A 17084-nucleotide genomic window follows, 5' to 3' on the forward strand; every position below is an offset into this window, starting at 1 on the left:
AAATTATTCCAAAATTTACTTTTATTGTCATTGTTTAGCAACACTTGGATTTATTATGCATTTGACATCATGCAACCCATGAGAAATTAATGCTATTAGAACATGTTGTGAATTAAATTGATTACTGGAACAAAATGTCTTTATTAATCAGTAAAGTATTATGTCTTAGTAAAAAAAAGAAAAAAAATTCACATGCATGTTTTTTTTTCAGGAATAAAGTGGTTGTTAGGAAAACACTAACAACATCATTGCAAAATGAAGTTCTTCCTTCTGCTTTCCTTCATCGGGTTATGTTGGGCTCAATATGAGCCACACACTGAAAATGGACAAACCACTATTGTCCACCTGTTCGAGTGGCGCTGAGTTGATATTGCCAAGGAATGAGAGAGATACTTAGCTCCTAACGGATTTGGAGGGGTGCAGGTAATATTTGTTCACAATTTAAATGCAGAGTTCACTGTGCTTTTATAAAATTGTTTTCCATTATATTTTTGATTATTTTTAAACATTGTATTACTTCACACATAGCTTTCTTGAGGAAGAAAAAGTTTAGGGAGATGGCAACTTGTATCTTGTTTTAGGACACCAGGAGGCTCTCTCCATTGTGCTGTGGATGATTTTAGTGGTTCTAACACAGCAGATCCACAAGTACACAGCCTAAGAATTGCAGGATCATACATAGTTTGTTTTGAAGGATTTGCTTATGTAAGTAAGCCATAATGATTCTGATAATCTTAATTGTTTTATTTGTAGGCCTCTCCTACGAATGAGAATCTTGTAATTAACAATCCATCAAGACCTGATGGGAAAGGTACCAACCAATTAGCTACAAAATATGTTCAAGATCTGGAAATGAAGATGAATTCAGGGACATGGTGATTAGGTGTAACAATGTTGGTGTAAGTGAAGTCTTATTTCCTCTGAAGTTATTATCTGAAAAATCATTATCTGTCTTATGATTTCTATTCTTCTTGAAAATAAACCTTCAGACTTTAGTTTTTCTTTACATTTTAGCAACAACTCAAAATTACCTTTGGCTTTATGGTCAATTTTGAAAAATACTTTCATATGAACCATTTAAAGAGAAGTTTAGGAGGATGGTAACTTTGTATCTTGTTTTGTGACACTATGAGGCCCTTTCTATTCTACTGTCCGAATTATATAGTTTTTTTTTAAAATAATGCTTTTCATTTGGTTTTAGTGATAACACTTTCTGGTTTCCCACTTATCAGCTCTATGAATCCTCAAGCTAATATTAGGACTGTTCGTGATTGTCATTTCACAATGCTTTTCTTTCACACTTAACTTTTGGCTTGTCTAAATTTAAACTATAAAATAGCATATCTATATATCTTCTATCTATGTATCCATCTATCTATCTATCTATCTATCTATCTATCCCTCTATCTATCTATCTATCTATCTATCTATCTATCTATCTATCTATCTATCTATCTATCTATCTATCCCTCTATCCATCCCTCTATCTATATATTTGTGTTTTCTGTGCAGTCTAATCATATATGTTTTATCTCTCTACTTTAATTTGAATAACACACTTTTTTGTTCAGGTCCATATTTATGTGGATGCTGTCATTAATCACATAACTAAAGAAGGGGTTCAAGCAGGAACAAGCAGTACCTGTGTAAGTTATTTCAACCCACAAACCAGGGAATTCTCTGGAGTTCCAATCTCTGGTTTGGATTTTAATGATGGCAATTGTAGAAGAGGAAGTGAAGCCATTGAAAACTACAATGATCCTGCTCAGGTGAGGAACATGATCAGAAGAAAGAAAAAAAATCTGTCCTTAGTATGTACAAAGAACTTATGGAATACTATTTGAAGGCTTAGTTTAGATTCCTTAAATAACATTTTACTAGGCGTTAGAAAAGGAAATAAATCTTCAATAACATTTCTAGTTATTTGATGTCTTAATGTTTGTTTCTTGTACCACATTAAGAGAACGAAATAAAAAAGAATGGAGAAGAGAAAGAAAAACAATCAACTCTAATATTACCTATGACATTACCTCATAGTTCAATCTTCATACTGGAAAATATTCTTAGGGTGTATTCACAGTAGAATGTGAGTGTTCCCACTGTCCCCTGAATAGACTTTATGAAGCTTTCTAATAGACCAATTGGTGAATATGTGACTAGTAAAAGGGAGTCTGAATTGACAGGTGACATTTTAATCAATCACCTACTCTTTGACTTATTTATTTGTTTGTTTCAATAGCTCAGAGATTGTCTTATGACTTACCTCCTGGTTCTTGCAACTGGGAAAGATTATGTTCGTACCAAGGTGGCTGACTATATGAACCATCTCATTGACATTGGTGTAGCAGGGTTCAGAATTGATGCTGCTAAGCACATGTGGCCTGGAGACATACAGGCAATTTTGGACAAACTGCATAACTTAAATACAAAATGGTTCTCTCAAGGAAGCAGACCTTCCACTATTCAAGAGGTAAAGTAATACACGTATTTATATATAAATGACATCAGCTTTGCTAGCCTGAAGATGGATGGAAGATTTTATTAAACATAATTTCAACAGGTTAATGTCTGAGTACTTTAGGAAATGTACAATTTCTTTAACTCCATTTTATTTAGACATAATAGACTTAATTCTTTTCCAGAATAAGACTTTAAAGGAGTGTAGAGAATTTGTGTAGTCTGTGATACTACTGGACCTATTAGTGGATTCACAGAGATGATTATGTAGTCTGTGATACTACTGGATCTATTGGTGTATTCACAGAGATGATTATGTCAGGCAGAAAATCTTAAACATTGACCCCAGGCTGTCTTTCTAAATTTGACTCTTGTCTGAGGTATTACAATGTGTAAAATTTGGGTGAACTGATTAATGTTTCTGTGCACATTTGTCATGTGAAGAGGTTAGTACTGTTTTGTACTTGATTTCTTTGGAAAACTCAATAAATTGTAATTGCTGAACTTATCTTTCAGTAAGTACTTTGAAGATATGAATTTCTGAATTTTAAATTATATATTATTTAAATATTCTTTATTTAAGACAAAAATGACATTGTCAGCAACTTTCTTTCAATACTGGTATGTATAATTTATAAAGTAATAGGAAAAAGAAATTTGACCATCAACAACACAGAGAATTTAAAAGATATTATTTTGAGATTGAACATTTTAATATTTCTTTATTCAAATGACAGTTTTCTGTATATCTCTACTAGGTAGTTGATCTGGGTGGTGATGTATTTAAAAACAGTGAGTACTTTGGAACTGTCCTTGTGACAGAATTCAAGTATGGAATATCACTGGGCACAGTTATCTGCAAGTGGAATGGAGAGAAGATGGCCTATTTAAGGTAAACACATCATGCTTTGTTATTTTGTCTGTCACATATGTGTTTTCACCCCAATACATGATCATATTATAACATTTTAATTTATTAAATATTTGTCAAGAATTTAACTATCCAGAAGTTTCACTGCTCTCTAAATCACATTAATCATCTGGAATTAATTACTTTCATTTTAATTGTCAATAACAAGAAGGCATTCTAGAAACACAAAACATGCCTGTTTTTTTTTTCAGTCTGAGATACAAGACAACTAGAATTTGGTAATTATAATCAGCTAAAGTCAAAATATACTTTAAAAACCATTTTACTCATAAATAAAGCAATAATGTGGACATAATGTTATACTTATATATTTATATTGCAATAAATAAATGTTAAACTGTTTACAAAGTAGAGTATAATATTCAATCTTATTTCATTTGTTTTACATTTTGCATAATGTGACATGGATATTTACCCTTCTTGAGTTTATCTACATTACATTCGTCTACAAGCAATGTGAAAGAAATACAAATAAACTTATTATATATAGAATCATGGGATATGTTAGGCAATTGCATATAACCAAAAGAAATTTTTTCCTGTGGAATAATCTTTTAGTTATAGAGTCAGTGGTTAAAATAAAATAGATTACAGAAAGAGATATGAATATGGCATAAACTAAAGGTAGTGAAAAATAATAATATATGCATATTTTTTAAAAATAGGAACTGGGATGAAGGTTGGGGTCTCATACCTTTTGTTAGAGCCCTTGTCTTTGTGGACAACCATGATAATCAGCAAGGACATGGAGTCGGAGGATCAACCATCCTGACCTTCTGGGATGCTAGGTAAAAAAAACCATTCTTTGAAGATTTGTTACTTGCCCTTTAGTGATTGCAAGTTTTCTATTCTTTTATCATAATTTTAATTTGCAATTTTTAGACTCTATCAAATGGCCATTGGATTTATGTTGGCTCATCCTTATGGATTCACACGAGTAATGTCAAGTTATTACAGGCCAAGATATTTTGAGAATGGAGAGGTAAGTTTGAATACATTTTTTTTCAAGAAAAGGGAAACAGTCCTGTTTTAATTTAATATAAAAGTTTTTCCATAAAATACATGTCATCAAATATTTATTTACTGTAATGTTAGCAATATAAGCATATTACAGATATTCACTGCTTTGTCATTATAAAAATCTTTGTAACTGCATAACAAGGTGCACAAAGCAAAACACAGGCATCTAATCATACCTTGTCAATTTGATATGGAAATTGTGCATAGTAACATCTGTAAAGAAGGGAAACAAGTTTGCTTAATGCTGTACAGGAGTCCTGCCTCATCTCGGGCATTTCACCAGTCAGGGCTGAAAGAGGATAGTTGAAGTCCAGCTCTTTTATTAGGACTAAACAGCAGATAGTAATAATCCAGGAAGAATGGCCAGTTGGATTCATGTGTTGGTATGGCGTTGGGGCTAGGGGAAGAAAGCTAATAAGGTCATGTAGAAAAGAAAGAATGTTTTAGTGGTCAGATAAATGGCAACCAATCCTCATGGCCTTGTAGATGCATGCAGTTGCTATATGGACAGGGCATGATACACTCAGGGATGTCTATCTGCTGATGTCGGTTGGCACCCAAGCAAAGCTGGAAATGGGTGTGTGGAGTCAAAAGGAGAAGTGGCCAAATATTACCTCTCAGGATTAGAATATCTAGGTTTCAGGCATGCTTCAACACCTTCTTAGCTGCAGGCCTGCCCTGCAGTTCAAAACTTGACCAAGAAAAGTATTTACTAAATCCTTTTACATTTTTCTATGGAATGTAAAGAAATCATTCAGTTTAAATGAAGTTATCTAAACAATATGCCTAAGATTGTATGTTAAAATAAGCTCACAAATTTGAAGACTTATTCAAGAATACTAAGCATTACAAAATATTATACATTACATTAATCTGAAGAATTTCAAAAAGCAGTAAGGGTCTGGGGAGATGACTTAGAGGGAAAAACTCTTGCAGCAGGGACAAGTGTTCAGTTCCTTGTCATCTTGCAATGCTGAGCGCTTTGTATTCTCACCTTTAACACAATTGCCCAGTAGGTGGAGATCGCAGATTTTAGGACCACCAAATTGGCTTGCTGTGGGTTTAGGGAAGAAACCCCTCCTCTATTAACAAGGGAGAGAATGCTTGTTCAGTTGTTTTAGTAAGATGTGTAAATGTGTAGACAATCATGAAATGCATACTAAAATTTTGGAAAATTTATTACAGAGTATTAGATATATTTATTAGTACTTTTATTTAAAGATGGTATCGAACCTAAACTAATATTAATTTGGAAATTAATTGTACTTGCTAAAGAATTACTATAGATATTGATATTTTACAGTAAGCAAACAATATTTCTATTTTACAGATTATGAAATTCAGGGATATAGGACTTATGTATTTCTAATGAGTTTTCTAAAGTCATTGGTACTGAATTCTGTCCTTTAATACCTCTTATACAAATGGTCTTCTCATGGATTAAAGAAAGCACAGTAACCTGAAAACTGTAGGGAAAAAAAAGATGCCTTCTCTTAATTTGTTTCTTCATTTTTATAGATTTTGGTTTTTTTGAAAGTAATTTTATTAAATTATAAAAGTTTCCATTTACACCCCTCTTCCCAACACCCTCCCACTCCCCCCCCCCCCCCGCCTCCTCCCTCTTTGTCCCTAAGGGCAGTCAGGGTTTCCAGCCCTGTGGGAAGTTCAAGTTCATCCCCCCTCCCTCCAGGTCCAGGAAGGTGAGTATCCAAACAGACTGGATCCCAAAAATCCAGTATATGCAGAGGAAATTAGTCCCAGTTTCATTGTCAATGGCTTCTCAGAAAGACTCCGGGCCAGCCACATTCAGAGAATCCGGCCACATTCAGAGAATCTGGTTGGATCACATGCTCGTTCAGTCGCAGTCCAACTGACCTTGGTAAACTCTCATTAGATCCGACCCCTTGTATCAGTGGGTGATCGCATCCCTCACAGTCCTTCATCATTTTCTTCGTCCTTCTGCTCCTCATTTGGACCTTGGGGGGCTCAGTCCAGTGCTCCAATGTGGGACTCCGTCTGTATCGCCATCCATTGCCAGATGAAGGATCTATGGTGATAAGCAAAATATTCATCAGTATGGTTATGGGCCAAGGCCGGTTCAGGCACCCTCTCCTCTGTCCAGAGAACAATCTGGGGATCTCTCCTTGGACCTGGGATCCCATATATAATCAAGTTTCCTATAAACCCTAAAATGACTCCCTTAGTTGAAATATATTCTTCCCTGATCCCATATTCACCCTTCCTCCCTTCCCCCCATCCCGGTCAACCGAGCTTTCTCCATTCCTCCCCTACTCCCTTCTCTCCAACCCTCTCCCCTTCCATCAACCCTCCCACCCCCCCCCCATGCACCCAAGGTTACCTGGGACTCTTGACTATTTCCTACCTCCTGGCGGATAGCTAAATAATCTTCATCAGGTTCGTCTTCTTATTTAGCTTCTCTAGGATCACGAATAATAGGCTCAAAGACCTTTAAATTATGGTTAGAATCCACTTATGAGTGAATACATACCGTGTTCCTCTTTTTGGGTCTGGCTTACCTCACTCAGTAAAGCGTTTTCTATGTCCATCCATTTGCATGCAAAATTCAAGATGGCATTATTTATTACCGCTGAGTAAAACTCTAATGTGTATATGTTCCACACCTTTCTTAACCATTCTTCTATTGAGGGGCACCTAGGCTGTTTCCAGGTTCTGGCTATTACAAATAGTGGTGCTATGAACATAGTTGAACAAATGCTTTTGTAGTATGCTAGGGAATCTCTAGGGTATATTCCCAAGAGTGGAATTGCTGGGTCCTGAGGGAGGTTGACTCCCAGTTTCCTGAGAAACCGCCACACTGATTTCCACAGTGGCTGCACAAGTTTGCATTCCCACCAACAATGGATGATTGTTCCCCTCACCCCACATCCTCTCCAGCATAGGCTATCGTTGGTGTTTTTGACTTTAGCTATTCTGACAGGTGTAATATGGTATCTCAAAGTTGTTTTGATTTGCATTTCCCTGATCGCTAAGGAGGTTGAGCATGACCTTAAGTGTCTTCTGGCCATTCGAAGTTCATCTGTTGTGAATTCTCTGTTAAGTTCAGTACCCCATTTTTTAATTGGGTTAATTAGAGTTTTAGTGCCTAGTTTCTTGAGTTCTTTGTATATTTTGGAGATCAGACCTTTGTCTGATGAGGGGTTGGTGAAGATCTTCTCCCAGTCAGAAGGTAGCCTTTTGGTCTTACTGACAGTGTCCTTTGCTTTACAGAAGCTTCTCAGTTTCAGTAGATCCCATTTATTCATTGTTTCTCTTATTATCTGTGCTGCTGGGGTCCTACTTAGGAAGAGGCCTCCTGTGCCTATATCTTGTAGACTACTTCCCACTTTCTCTTCTATCAGGTTCAAAGTGGACGGATTAATGTTAATGTATTTAATCCATTTGGACCTGAGTTTTGTGCATGGTGATAGGTATGGATCTACTTTCATCCTTCTACACGTTGACATCCAGTTATGCCAGCACCATTTGTTAAAGATGCTTTCCTTCTTCCATTGTATACCTTTAGCTGCTTTGTCAAAAATTAGGTGCTCATAGGTTTGTGGGTTAATATCCAGGTCTTCTATTCGATTCCAAAGGTCGATTTCTCTGTTCTTATGCCAATACCAAGCTGTTTTCAATACTGTAGCTCTGTAATAGAGTTTGAAGTCAGGGATGGTAATGCCTCCTGAAGTTCCTTTATTGTATAAGATTGTTTTGGCTATCCTGGGTGTTTTGTTTTTCCATATAAACTTGATTATTGTTTTCTCATGTCTGTGAAGAAGTTTGATGGGATTTTGATGGGGATTGCATTGAATCTATAGATTGCTTTTGGTAGAATTGCCATTTTTACTATGTTGATCCTCCCAATCCAAGAACAAGGGAGATCTTTCCATTTTCTGGTATCCTCCTCAATTTCTTTCTTCAAAGACTTAAAGTTCTTGTCAAATAGGTCTTTCACTTCCTTGGTTAGAGTAACCCCAAGATATTTTATGCTATTTGTGGCTATCGTGAAAGGTGATGTTTCTCTGATTTCCCTCTCAGCTTCTTTATCCTTTGTGTATAGGAGAGCCACTGATTTTTTGGAGTTGATCTTGTATCCTGCCACGTTACTAAAGGTGTTTATCAGCTGTAGGAGTTCTTTGGTAGAGTTTTTGGGGTCACTTATGTACACTATCATATCGTCAGCAAATAACGAAAGTTTAACTTCATCCTTTCCAATTCAAATCCTCTTGATCTCCATATGTTGTCTTATTGCTATTGCTCGAACTTCAAGCACTATATTGAAGAGGTATGGAGAGAGTGGACAGCCTTGTCGTGTTCCTGATTTTAGAGGAAAGGCTTTGAGTTTCTCTCCATTCAATTTGATGTTAGCTGTCGGCTTGCTGTATATTGCTTTTATTATATTTAGGTATGATCCTTGTATCCCCAGTCTCTCCAACACCTTTATCATAAATGGGTGTTGAATTTTGTCAAATGCTTTTTCAGCATCCAATGAAATGATGATATGGTTTTTTTCTTTCAGTTTATTTATATGATGGATTACATTGATAGATTTGCATATGTTGAACCAGCCCTGCATCTCTGGCATGAAGCCTACTTGATCATAATGGATAATTTTTCTTTCTTTTTTTTTTTAAAGTAAATTTTCTTAAATTATAAAAGTTTCCATTTCTGCCCCTCTTCCCAACACTCTCCCACTCCCCCCACTCCCTCTCCTCCTCCCTCTTCGTCCCTTAGGGCAGTCAGGGTTTCCTGCCCTGTGGGAAGTTCAAGTTCTTCCCCCCTCCCTCCAGGTCCAGGAAGGTGAGTATCCAAACAGACTGGATCACCAAAATCCAGTATATGCAGAGGAAACAGGTCCCAGTATCATAGTCAATGGCTTTTCAGAAAGACTTCAGGCCAGCCACATTCAGAGAATCCGGTCAAATTCCGAGAATCTGGTTAGATCACTTCCTCATTCAGTCCCAGTCCAACTGGCCTTGGTAAACTCTCATTAGATCCGTTCCCTTGTATCAGTAGGTGATAGCATCCCTCGCAGTACTGATTTCGTTTTTCATATTCTTCCTCCTTCTGTTCCTCATTTGGACATCAGGGGGCTCAGTCCGGTGCTCCAATGTGGGTCTCCGACTGTATCGCCGTCCTTCGCTAGATGAAGGATCTATGATGATAAGCAAAATATACATCAGTATGGTTATGGGCCACGGCCGATTCAGGCACCCTGTCCTCTGTCCAGAGAACAATCTGGGGGATCTCTCCTTGGACCTGGGATCCCATATATAATCAAGTCTCCTGTAAACCCTAAAATGACTCCCTTAGTTGAAATATATTCTTCCCTGATCCCATGTTCATCCTTCCTCCCTCCCCCCCCATCCCAGGCCTACGAGCTTTCCCCATTCCTCCCCTACTCCCTTATCTCTAACCCTCTCCCCTTCCATCAACCCTCCCACCCCCCCCCCATGCACCCAAGGTTACCTGGGACTCTTGTCTATTTCCTACCTCCTGGTGGATAGGTAAATAATCTTCATCAGGTTCATCTTCTTATTTAGCTTCTCTAGGATCACGAATAATAGGCTCAAAGACCTTTAATTATGGTTAGAATCCACTAATGAGTGAATACATACCGTGTTCCTCTTTTTGGGTCTGGCTTACCTCACTCAGTAAAGCGTTTTCTATGTCCATCCATTTGCATGCAAAATTCAAGATGGCATTGTTTATTACCGCTGAGTAAAACTCTAATGTGTATATGTTCCACACCTTTTTTAACCATTCTTCTATTGAGGGGCACCTAGGCTGTTTCCAGGTTCTGGCTATTACAAATAGTGCAGCTATGAACATAGTAGAACAAATGCTTTTCTAGTATGTTAGGGAATCTTTAGGGTATATTCCCAAGAGAGGAATTGCTGGGTCCTGAGGGAGGTTGACTCCCAGTTTCCTGAGAAACCACCACACTGATTTCCACAGTGGCTGCACAAGTTTGCATTCCCACCAACAATGGATGAGTGTTCCCCTCACCCCACATCCTCTCCAGCATAGGCTATCATTGGTGTTTTTGACTTTAGCTATTCTGACAGGTGTAAGATGGTATCTCAAAGTTGTTTTGATTTGCATTTCCCTGATCGCTAAGGAGGTTGAGCATGACCTTAAGTGTCTTCTGGCCATTCGAAGTTCATCTGTTGTGAATTCTCTGTTAAGTTCAGTACCCCATTTTTTAATTGGGTTAATTAGAGTTTTAGTGCCTAGTTTCTTGAGTTCTTTGTATATTTTGGAGATCAGACCTTTGTCTGATGAGGGGTTGGTGAAGATCTTCTCCCCGTCAGAAGGCAGCCTTTTTGTCCTACTGAAAGTGTCCTTTGCTTTACAGAAGCTGCTCAGTTTCAGTAGATCCCATTTATTCATTGTTTCTCTTATTGTCTGTGCTGCTGGGGTCCTACTTAGGAAGAGGCCTCCTGTGACTATATCTTGTAGACTACTACCCACTTTCTCTTCTATCAGGTTCAAAGTGGACGGTTTAATGTTGATGTCTTTAATCCATTTGGACCTGAGTTTTGTGCATGGTGATAGGTATGGATCTACTTTCATCCTTCTACACGTTGACATCCAGTTATGCCAGCACCATTTGTTAAAGATGCTTTCCTTCTTCCATTGTATACCTTTAGCTCCCTTGTCGAAAATTAGGTGTTCATAAGTTTGTGGGTTAATATCTGGGTCTTCTATTCGATTCCATAGGTCGACTTCTCTGTTCTTATGGCAATGCCAAGCTGTTTTCAATACTGTAGCTCTATAATAGAGTTTGAAGTCAGGGATGGTAATGCCTCCAGAAGTTCTTTCATTGTATAAGATTGTTTTAGCTATCCTGGGTTTTTTGTTTTGCCATATAAACTTGATTTTTGTTCTCTCAAGGTCTGTGAAGAAGTTTGATGGGATTTTGATGGGGATTGCATTGAATCTATAGATTGCTTTTGGTAGAATTGCCATTTTTACTATGTTGATCCTCCCAATCCAAGAGCAGGGGAGGTCTTTCCATTTTCTGGTATCCTCCTCAATTTCTTTCTTCAAAGACTTAATGTTTCTGTCAAATAGGTCTTTCACTTCCTTGATTAGAGTAACCCCAAGATATTTTATGCTATTTGTGGCTATCATGAAAGGTTATGTTTCTCTGATTTCCCTCTCTGCTTCTTTATCCTTTGTGTATAGGAGGGCCACTGATTTTTTGGAGTTGATCTTGTATCCTGCCACGTTACTAAAGGTGTTTATCAGCTGTAGGAGTTCTTTGGTAGAGTTTTTGGGGTCACTTATGTAAACTATCATATTCGTCAGCAAATAACGAAAGTTTGACTTCATCCTTTCCAATACGAATCCCCTTGATCTCCTTATGATGTCTTATTGCTATTGCTAGAACTTCAAGCATTATATTGAAGAGGTATGGAGAGAGTGGACAGCCTTGTCACGTTCCTGATTTTAGTTTAAAGGCTTTGAGTTTCTCTCCATTCAGTTTGATGTTAGCTGTCGGCTTGCTGTATATTGCTTTTATTATATTTAGGTATGATCCTTGTATCCCCAGTCTCTCCAACACCTTTATCATAAATGGGTGTTGAATTTTATCAAATGCTTTTTCAGCATCTTGTGAGATGATCATATGGTTTTTTTCTTTCAGTTTATTTATATGATGGATTACATTGATAGATTTGCGAATGTTGAACCAGCCCTGCATCTCTGGAATGAAGCCTACTTGATTATAATGGATAATTTTTCTAATGTGCTCTTGGATTCGGTTTGCCAGTATTTTATTGAGAATTTTCGCGTCGATGTTCATGAGTGAGATTGGCTTGTAATTCTCTTACTTGGTTGTGTCTTTGTGTGGTTTTGGTATTAGGGTAACTGCAGCTTCATAAAAGGAGTTAGGCAATGACTCTTCTGTTTCTATATTGTGGAATATGTTAAGGAGTATAGGTATTAGCTCTTCCTGGAAGTTCTGGTAGAATTCTGCATTGAAACCATCTGGTCCTGGGCTTTTTTTGGCAGGGAGATTTTTGATAACAGCTTCTAATTCTTCTCGACTAACAGGTCTATTTAGATTGTTCACCTGTTCTTGGTTCAACTTTGGTATATGGTACTTATCTAAAAAAATGTCCATTTCTTTTACATTTTCCAACTTTGTGGCATATAAACTTTCGTAGTAAGATCTAATGATTCTCTGAATTTCCTCTGTGTCTGTGATTATATCCCCCTTTTCATTTCTGATCCTATTAATTTGCATGTGCTCTCTCTGCCGTTTGATTAGTTTGGATAGGGGTTTGTCAATCTTGTTGATTTTCTCCAAGAACCAGCTTTTTGATTCATTGATTCTTTGGATTGTTTTCTCTATTTCTATTTTGTTGATTTCAGCCCTCAGTTTGATTATTTCCAGTCTTCTACTCCTCCTGGGTGAATCAGCTTTTTTTTTTCTAGAGCTTTCAAGTGTGCTGTTAAGTCTCCAATGTGTGCTTTCTCCGTTTTCTTTATTTGGGCACCTATTGCTATGAACTTTCCTCTTAGTACTGCTTTCATAGTGTCCCATAGGTTTGAGTATGTTGTGTCTTTGTTTTCATTAAATTCAAGGAAGACTTTAATTTCTTTCTTAAATTCGTCCTTGACCCAGGGGTGATTTAGTAGTTGACTGTTCAACTTCCATGAGTTTGTTGACTTCCTGTGGGTAGCATTGTTGTTGAATTCTAATTTTAATCCATGGTGATCTGACAAGACACAGGTGGTTACTAATATTTTTTTGTATCTGTGGAAGTTTGCTTTGTTACCGAGTATGTGGTCAATCTTCAAGAAGGTTCCATGAACTGCAGAGAAGAAGGTATATTCTTTCCTATTTGGGTGGAGTGTTCTATAGATGTCTGTTAAGTCCATTTGATTCAATACCTCCAATAAATCTCTTAATTCTCTGTTAGGTTTCTGTCTGATTGACCTGTCCATTGGTGAGAGAGGAGTGTTGAAGTCTCCTACTATTAGCGTGTGTGGTTTGATGACTGCCTTGAGTTCTAGAAGAGTTTCTTTTACATAAGTGGGTGCCTTTATATTAGGGGCATAGATATTCAGGATTGAGACTTCTTCCTGATGAGTTGTTCCTGTTATGAGTATGAAATGTCCATCTCCATCTCTTCTGATTGATTTTAGTTTGAAGTCGATTTTGTTAGATATTAGAATGGCCACACCCGCTTGTTTCTTAGGTCCATTTGCTTGGAAAACCTTTTCCCAACCCTTTACTCTGAGTAGGTGTCTGTCTTTGTGGTTGAGGTGTGTTTCTTGTAAACAGCAGAATGTTGGATCCTGTTTTCGTATCCAATCTCTAAGTCTGTGCCTCTTTATAGGTGAATTGAGTCCATTGATATTAAGAGATATTAATGACCAGTGGTTGTTGACTCGAGTCATTTTTTGGGGGGGGGTAGTAGAGTGTATGTGTTTTCCTTCTTTGAGTTGTGCTAGTGAAGGGTCGCTAGATGTCTGAGTTATTGTAGTCAGTGTTGGCAATGTTGGATTCCTTGGGATGTAATTTTCCTTCTAATATTCTCTGTAAGGCTGGATTAGTAGTTACGTATTGTTTAAATTTGTTTTTATCCTGGAATATTTTGTTTTTTCCGTTGATAGTGAATGAAAGCTTGGCTGGGTAAAGTAGTCTGGGCTTGCATCCATGGTCTCTTAATTTCTGCAGTACCTCTATCCAGGACCTTCTGGCTTTCATGGTTTCTACAGAGAAGTCTGGTGTAAGTCTGATAGGTTTACCTTTATAGGTTACTTGACCTTTTTCCTTTGCAGCTCTTAATATCCTTTCTTTAGTCTGACTGCTTTGTGTTTTGATTATTATATGGCGAGGGGATGTTTTTTTCTGATCCAGTCTATTCGGTGTTCTGTATGCTTCTTGCACCTTCATAGGAATATCTCTCTTTAGGAAGGGAAAGTTTTCTTCTATAATTTTGTTGAATATATCTTCTGGACCTTTGATCTGCAATTCTTCTCCTTCTTCTACTCCTATTATTCTTAGATTTGGTTTTTTTATTATGTCCCATATTTCCTGAATGTTTTGTGATGAGAATTTGTTGGATTTGCTGTTTTCTTTGGTCAGGGCGTTTATTTTCTCTATGGTGTCTTCATAATCTGAGATTCGTTCTTCTATCTCTTGTAGTCTATTGGTTAAGCTTGATTCTGTAGTCTTCGTTCGTTTACCTAGATTTTCCATGTCCAGCCGGCCCTCGGTTTGTGTTTTCTTCACTGCCTCCATTTCAGTTTTCAATTCTTGCACTGATTCCATTACCTGTTTGATTGCTTTTTCTTGGTTTCCCAGGTTATCATTTACGAATTTACTCATTTCTTCAAACTTTTTGTTATATTTGTCTTCCATTTCTTTACTCATTTCTTCCATATTTTTGGTAAATTTCTCTTCTATTTCTTTAAGAGAGTAATTCATAACCTGTTTAAGAGACTCTATTGCTTTCATAATGACACTGTTTTCCACTTCTTCCGGAATAGGGCGTTCAAGTCCTTCTGTCGTAAGATCCCTGGGATCTGGTGTTTTCATGTTGTTTTTCAGATTGTTGGAGGAATTCTTGCCTTGGTGCCTGCCCATCTCTTCCTTCAGATGCTCTCCAATGGCTCTTCCCTCCGCTGGGTCTTCTTCTACTGGATTAGTGCCCCTTGCTATCCAGGAATCACTTTGCCTGCAGCCTTAGCTTGCTGCAGGCAGGCTATTAGAACAAAGGGACTTCCTTCCCTTTGCACTCACCACCTGTCCCGACCCGCGGTGCCCACCCAGGCTGAGATGGAGGAATTTAAGCCCCGAAAAATGGAGAGAGGAGGGGAGGGTTTCGAGGCCGAAAGCTGGGATGGCGTTGCAGGAGAGAGGGATTAGCTGGGGGAAGCTGCCCCTTTGGAGTAGCCAGGGAGATAAGGATGGCGGGAATATTGTGTGTACCTAAGCGGACTAGTATGGCGGTCAACACACTTACCCCTCCACAGGATCAGAGCCCCTCGCTGGTAGAAGACTCCCTGCCTGCGGTCTTAGCTTGCTGCAGGCCGGCCCTCCACAGGATCAGAGTCCCGCGCTGGTCAGAGGTGCCCCTGCCTGCAGTCTTAGCTTGCTGCAGGCCGGCTATCAGAACAAAGGGACTCCCGTCCCTTTGCACTCACTGCCTGCCCCGGTCTGCGATTCCCAACCCGGCTGAAATGGAGGAATTTAAGCCCCGAAAAAGGGGATATATAGATTTTGTTTTAAGCAGAATTTTGTTTTGTTGTTTTTGGTGTACTCTTACATAGTCATTTTCATATATTTTCATTCATATACACATGTGATATCTGTACAAAGCATATAAACATTCAGTAAATCTAAAATTCAGTTAACGTATAGGTTCAAGTAAGTTCCCCCATCTCCTACCTCTGTATCACAACTATTTCTTTTATGTTCTTGTTATATAATCTTAAATTCTCTGCATCTGTGTGATGAATAGCTTAAATGCATTTTTATACTTGCTCTGGCTGATAGTTTTTCTCTGGAGGCAGTTGAGTTTTGTTCTACAGTTCTAGTTTATTGCCCTTCTGTTTTTGATGCGTGAATGTTTTTTCTTCTCCTTGAACATTTTCCTATTTGTATACAACTATACTTAGAGAATCTTTGTACAAGTAGTTGACGGTATCAGTGGCAAGTTTCATTGCTCATTTGGATGATTGTATTAGCTTCTTTTCTGATGCTGTGATTAAACATCATGAGCAAGTCAACTTACAGAAGAAAGATTTTATTTGGGTTTGCAAATCCAGGGGGTTAGAAGGGAAAAGCAAGGTATGAGGGCAGGAGCAGGAAGCTGATGACTCACACTTTGAACCACAGTACAATACAGAAAGCGCTAACTAGAGAAGGTAGGAGTCTTTCCCTGTCAAGGCCTGCCTTCAATGACACAATTCCAACATCCACATTAGCTAACTTCCCCAAACTATGCCACCACATGGGAACCAAATTTTTACATTAACAAGCACTCTTTTTACATATCTATCTATATATCATAATCTATATCTAGTTCTATATCTATCTATCTATCTACCTATCTATCTATCATCTATCTATCTGACTATTTATCTATCTATCATCTATCTATCTATCTATCTATCTATTTATCTATCTATCATCTATCTATCTACCTATCACTTATTTATCTGAATCTATCTAACTTTAAGGCTAGCAAATTAAAACTTATATTTACACACCACATAGTTTAGAACGTTACTCAATTTGAAGATAGTCTGCTTTCTTGAATGTGTCTACTTGAATTTGACTCTTTTTTCCTTTTCAGGTCTTTGTCAACAACTTTACAAACTGGTCTCCCTGCTGGCACGTACTGTGATGTCATTTCTGGGGTTAAAATTGATGGCAATTGCACTGGAATTAAAGTCTATGTTTCTGGTAATGGCACTGCACAATTTTCTATTAGTAACTCTGCTGAAGACCCATTTATTGCAATCCATGTTGAATAAAAACTATAAAATTTAAAATAAACTTATACTGAGAGCATCGATTATTTGTATTTCTTTTCTTTTACACAGTTTAACTTTTATACTTCATTTACACATATAAAATCTGTAACACTAAGGAACTTGAATTGGTAAAAAATGCTTATTGAAATGAACG

The 17084-nt window shown here is 37.7% G+C and overlaps 1 pseudogene; it reads left to right on the top strand.

The window, feature by feature from the left end:
* Window positions 1-231: 231 nt before the first annotated feature.
* On the top strand, window positions 232-16800 carry LOC146891237 (alpha-amylase 1-like; annotated as a pseudogene).
* Window positions 16801-17084: the final 284 nt, after the last annotated feature.

This window comes from Myodes glareolus, chromosome 17 (genome assembly GCF_982192425.1).
Source record: "Myodes glareolus chromosome 17, mMyoGla1.1, whole genome shotgun sequence".
Lineage (NCBI taxonomy): Eukaryota > Metazoa > Chordata > Mammalia > Rodentia > Cricetidae > Myodes > Myodes glareolus.